Here is a 6142-nt window from a genome sequence, read left to right on the forward strand (position 1 = left end):
TGTTCCCATGTTCTAGTGGGTCCTGTTGTGGCTCTAATGTGAAAGAGGATATAATATAACAATATAATATAATGTAATATAATATTGGATAATATAGTGTGATATGATAAATCTACCCTACCGCCTACTGGTGTTGGCCAGAGGGGCCGATGGCGCGATATGGCAGCCTCGCTTCTGTCAGTCTGCCCCAGGGCAGCTGTGGCTACAACCGTAGCTGCCTCCACCAGTGTGTGAATGTGAGAGTGACTGAATAGTGGCATTGTAAAGCGCTTTGGGTGCCTTGAAAAGCGCTATATAAATCCAATATATTATTATTATTATTATTAAATTACTTACGAGTTTAATTTGTCAGCAACTTTCTGCCAGCCCTCTCTCCTTGCTTTTGCAGCCTTTGCAGTGTTCCCTTGCGTTCTGATTAAACTCTGAAACTCCTGAAATCCCTCACTCAGGAGTTCTTGCTCTGCTGCCGAAAGATACCGAGCCGAGCGCGCTCCTTCGACATTTTCGCCGACCAATCAGAGGGTTGCCGATCAATGTTTCTACTATCGATGCGTAGCCCCTTTTACTACACCCAGTGATGTCACATTACTGCGTCCAGCTGTAGTAATCGTCAACAGCAGGTGTGTTCGGGGAACCGGATTAGCGAGCTCACGGTTAGCGCGATGATTTGATCTTGGATGTGTCATTTGATCTTGGATGTAGTAAGCGACGTACGAAGAACGGGCCCCTGGACACTAAACACGGACACACAGGTGAGCTGCTTCCTGGAAGGAGGCGGGACTCCACCTGAAACTCAGCACAGGTGGGAGGGGCTCAGCTCTGTGTGTGCTGATGTGTTAACTTTAAAAATATGCCGTCTGACTGCTCAGACTGAGTCAGAGTAAAGTTCACATGCTGACGTGTGGAGACATGAAACCTTGTTGTAGCTGCAGGTGTGAACACACTGATCCCAGATCAGCTCTGCTGTATTTGTAACATGAACATTTCTGCTGCAAAGCTTCAAATGTTCAGCATGTTTCTCTGTTTCCAGTCTATAGATCCAGTCACACTTTCTACCTTCACCTGTGCAGTAAAGACTGAGAGCAGAGCTGAAACCAAGCGTCCAATCAGTGAGCAGCATCAACACCTGAGCTTCATTCAGACTCTGTTATTGAAGATGTTGTTGGTACAAAGTTCATCTGCTGCTCACATGAATCCATGAAAGATTTATTTCACTGAATGTTTCTTCAAAGCTCATTTCAACCTGTTGAAGTCATGAATGAAAGTGCAGACTGAGAGTGGATCACATGATGTTTGAGGTGTGTCATGTGACATGTTCAGTATTGTCACACATGTCTAGATTGTCCCTGATATCATAACTGCTCAAACACTGATGATTATATTTGAAGAATTATTCCTGATGGCAGCAAAGTTTGAATGGAGCTCTCTGTCTGTGCTGATTTGTCGCCCTCTGGAGGTCAAAGCACAAACTGCATGATGTCACTGTAACCACCACAGTGACAGGAAGTGTTTTTATGACTGAAACACTGAAATGATGCTAACGGCTGTCGTTAGGCTCACTGACAGCAGTGCTGATGTGTTCATGTCAAACACTGGCTCAGGTCAGACTCCTTCATCCTTCTCCAGCGTGAGGCCGCCCTCAGACCCACAGGAGCTCTGACCTTTGACCTCCTGACCCTAACCATTTTAGTCTTGTTGCATCTTTAAATGCAAATCCATCCAAACTGTAGCCGAGCAAAAGAAGCTGGAAGCTGTTCTATGAATGATGTTGTTGAAGGAGCTTGGAAAGAAAAGCGTCTGGACTTCTTTAAGTTGCTTGAAGAGGGACATGGACGTCTTAACGCCCACTCACATCCTGGGACATTTGATCACAGGAAATCACATGATAGCGTGGGGCTAGATCTCACAATGGGTTCACCCAAAACCTTGGCTGATTGAGACCCACACCCGTTCTCACACCGTGGCTCGTGTGATTAGGTAGAGGATCAACAGGGGCTCCGTGTCCCTGAATTTAAACTGAATCTAAACACACCGTGCACAATGCCAAGTTAGATAAGGGTTAAAAGAACAAGATAAGAATAAATAAAAAGATAAAATAAGGATAAAAAATAACTTAAAAAAATAAAATAAAAAGATAAATAACTGCAAATAAGTACAAATAAGTAACTGAAGACACGTGTGGTCTGCAGATGTCGATGTACATGGATGTACATGGAGTTTAATGAGCAAAATGAACTTAGTGTGCAAAGTGACCTGATGTGCAAACTGCAGTTTGAGGTCGGTCAGCTGTTCAGGAGTCTGATAGCAGTGGGGAAGATGGAGTTGTTGAGTCTGGATGTTCTACATTTCACACTTCTGAACCTTCGTCTCGAGGGCAGAGGTGTGTCTCTCCTCTGGACTCTGTGATGGTAGCTGCTCTGCAGAGAGGGCAGCGGGGTCCTGATGATCTTCTCCACAGTTGTTATCACTCTCTGCAGGCGTTTGCGGTTTGCAGTAGTGCTGCCGTACCATGCAGTGATGCAGCTGTCAGGCTGCTCTCCACAGTGCAGCTGTAGAACCTGCTGAGGATCTTGGCCAACATACCAAATTTCCTCAGCCTCCTCAGGAAATACAGCAGCTGCTGAGCCTTCTTGACCAGCTGTGTGAGTTTGAGTCCCTCACTGACTCAAACTCCTTCAGTGACACTTGCAGCCTTGCAGATTAGTTTGCTGATCCTGATGCATCTCTGGAGCTGATGCTGTCCCCCAGCAGACAACAAGAACATAGATGCTCTCACTAGTCCACTTTACCCTCTAATCACATCTCTGACATCTGCAGGTTGCTCCATAGAGACTCTTGTGCAATGCCAGGTGTTTGTGTTTGTCTGTAGGTACACATTAGATATGACCATAGACGCACACACACAAGTGAACACAGCAGCACAGATGGTTTCCACCTGCTTCCCTCTTTCTTCACACAACTGTGAGGATGATGAAGAGGTTTCAGGACGAGGTGGTCAGCAAGCACAGGATAAAGCAGGGCCATGAAACTCTCTGGTGCAGCAGATGTTTAATCAGACTCAGCTTTAGGCTTCTTTTCCCACCTGGCAGCAAAGTAACAGCTTCACTAATGTGAACAGTCACAATGTTAAACGTTTCTATATCTTCATATATTTTTATCTGTTGATGCTGCAGAATAAAGTCTGTTAACAGAGTGCAGGATGTGTAGAGCAGGTCCAGCTCTCCCTTTACTGTGTCCACTTTCATCAGCCCCTGTGAAGTGACACAGAGTGCATGTGTGTCTGTCAGCTGTTGTTTGTTGTGAAGGATGGAACAAATGAACACACACTTTTAGAGAAATCTGAAAAAGCAACACGTGCTTGGGCTCCTTCTGTGCTCGTCTTCATTAATGCTGATCTTTCTTTCCTGTTTGTTCTTTGGCACAAGCTTCAGTCTTTTCTCCCAGGGCTCCTTCACACTTAGAAACACACCTACATTCATTTATACACAAACATCATGAAACAAAGGCTTTGTAAAAGAGGACATGAGATCCTCTCTGAACAGCACATTCATATCAAACACAGGACTGAACAGGATATACTGAGTCTGTGCTGTTTTCATTGTTACTTGCTGAGTATTTTTCCAGTGTTTGAAATGTGACTCAAGTCTGATTCTTCTACTGTGTGTGAACTCTAAGCAGCTGCATTAAACAGCTGCTTTTCAAACGAGGCTCAATCCTATGACTCTGTGAATGTAAACTTTTGTCACCTGCATGAATAACAATCCTTGATCTAGTCAGGACTGCAGTGCTCCTGTGATCCCAGCTTATAGATGGAGGCTAGCATGAGAGGCTCAGCAGCTAAAGCAGCACACCTGGGTCTCCCAGCCTATTAAAAGCAGCCCTTTGCTTCACCTGCTTCACTAAACATTATTATTATTATTTAAGCAGAGTGGTGTGATTCATGTAGGCATTGCTGTGTGACAGGAGGACTTTTCTTGAAACAGCTCGTGTGACGTGAGCTGACGTAAAAACAGTGATGTTAGCTTGATTCTCTTGGCTAAAACTATTTTAAAAAGAGGGTCAATCATGCAAATCTGCCAATAGAAGCCAAAGTTACAGCCCCTCAGAGTTTAAAGAGAAAAGGCCCGTTTCCAACACTCGGTTGTGCAAAGGGAAACAGGCCCACAGTGCCTGAGTGTGTGGGTAATTCTTCAAATAATATTCAAAAGCAAACATTTTTAAGCATGTAAATAAAATTCAATCATTTCTGCTCTTCAATACCTAAGAAATGAAAACTGGCAGATGGTCCCAAAATGTGAAACGCCTGGCTATCTGTGCATTTAGTGCTGCAAGTTTTCACTGTTTACCTTCAGAAGCATAAATCTTTGCACAGATAATGTTCATATGTGGATTCCTGGTTTTCTGCAGCTAATTGTGACCCAAAGCGTATTTTTAAAGTGGTTCCAGGCAATAAAGTCTAAAAATAAATACATCTACTTCCTTTTTCTGTGTTCCAGCCTCAGTGACTCTGACACAGTGCTGTAATATTTACACCTCTGATGAAAGCAGAGTTTGTAGTTGCAGAGAAATACTCGACTCATTTTGGGCATTTACGAGCAGGAACCTCAGAAAGCCCCTCGCTGCTTCACTGGTTAAGAAGCAAAGCAAACATTAGTTCACAGTGATGTTAATTAAGGCCCAAAGTTTAGGAACGAACGTCAGCACTTCACTAATGAATGTAATGCTGATTCATGTGCTTGTTTTGTAATGTGCATGTTGTGCGTTGCTATTTCCCATATTCTTTGGCACTGATAGATGAAGAGTCTCAGGCAGGACCGAGGCTGCCAGCTGCTGACAGTGAGCAGGGAGAGAGCAGCAGAAGCTGGGCAAGAGCAGGGCACCTTCAGCCCCCTTCATCAGTCAGAAATCATTTGGGTGTCTGTGTGAAATGTCTGATTTTTAAAATCTTTTTGTAGACATATTTATTAAATGTTTAACAATTATATAGAAGAAAGACAATGTAAAGAACAAAACCTGACAAAACAAAAATGAGTTGAAGTTATGAACTGTTTCTGAGAGACAAATAACACCAGGATCCTTTTTGTGTAGCTGACAGCTGGTAACTGTGCAGGGGCGGGTCTAGCAAAGTGTTGCCAGGGGGGCAGGTAGGGCATTAACAGGGAGAGGGGGGCACAAAGACATACTTTTCTTTCTTGTTCTCATTTAAAATGTCTCACTTTTAATAAATAATTATCTGAATCTTACAACAAACGTTTTCATCTGATGTAAAATGTATAGAAATCCATTATTGTACATAGTCATTTTTTAGGGTCCCATCATAATTTCTTCAGAAGTAAGTACTGCATATGATGCCAGTGTTTCCCACATTTTCTAGATTCTGCACCAGTACTGTGTGTAAAATGCATCAAAAAGTCCGTTTGATTCTTTCTCAGCTGTCTTTCTGTCTCCTTTCACTTTTTAAAGGTTGCCATGTTAGAAAACATATTTTGCCCTGCCGTGCTGTTTATTGATGTGGCAAATGAAAGGTTTATGAAAACATATCTAAATCTGTCATCAGTAATCAGCAATGATCATGTCTCACCTCTAGTCTCTGTCTTAATGTCAGGTTTCCACCGTGTGTTGTAGATGTTCAGGAGGTTAACTCGACCAACAGTCTACTTCCTGTTTAGAATACCAGGACAGGGAGGATGGTGCAGGTTTAAGTTTATTAGACTGATGCATGTATACCAACAAGACAGCGTCCATCACTGTGACAACAGCGTTTGTTTTCATTCAAAGGCTTTATGGTTTTTCCTTTAATACCTGGGGGGCCGGTCTCCAGTCAAAATGCCCGGGACCATTTTTTGTCCCAGTCCAGCCCTGATGTCAGATCTGCATGCAGTGTCAATGAGACGATCAACAACAGATCAGACAAAACACTCAGGCGGACACTCCTCTGTAGAAGGAAACATGGAAAGTGTGAGGTAATCAGTGCACAACATCACTTTGTATTTCAGGCTGTTTTTATATAGAACTTCAGCACCAATGTAAAAGTTCTGGTTTTAGGAAGATGAAGAACATTTTCAGGAAGGATGCCGTCTGCAAGCAGAGCTGGTTGAACCTCAGCGCTGAGGTCCAGACTACTTCCTGTGAAGACACGTGA

Source organism: Copadichromis virginalis, unplaced genomic scaffold (assembly GCF_057382275.1).
Source record: "Copadichromis virginalis isolate Kocher_CV1m ecotype Utaka unplaced genomic scaffold, C_Virginalis_male_GT1.1 unmapped_scaffold_1, whole genome shotgun sequence".
In the NCBI taxonomy this organism is placed as follows: domain Eukaryota; kingdom Metazoa; phylum Chordata; class Actinopteri; order Cichliformes; family Cichlidae; genus Copadichromis; species Copadichromis virginalis.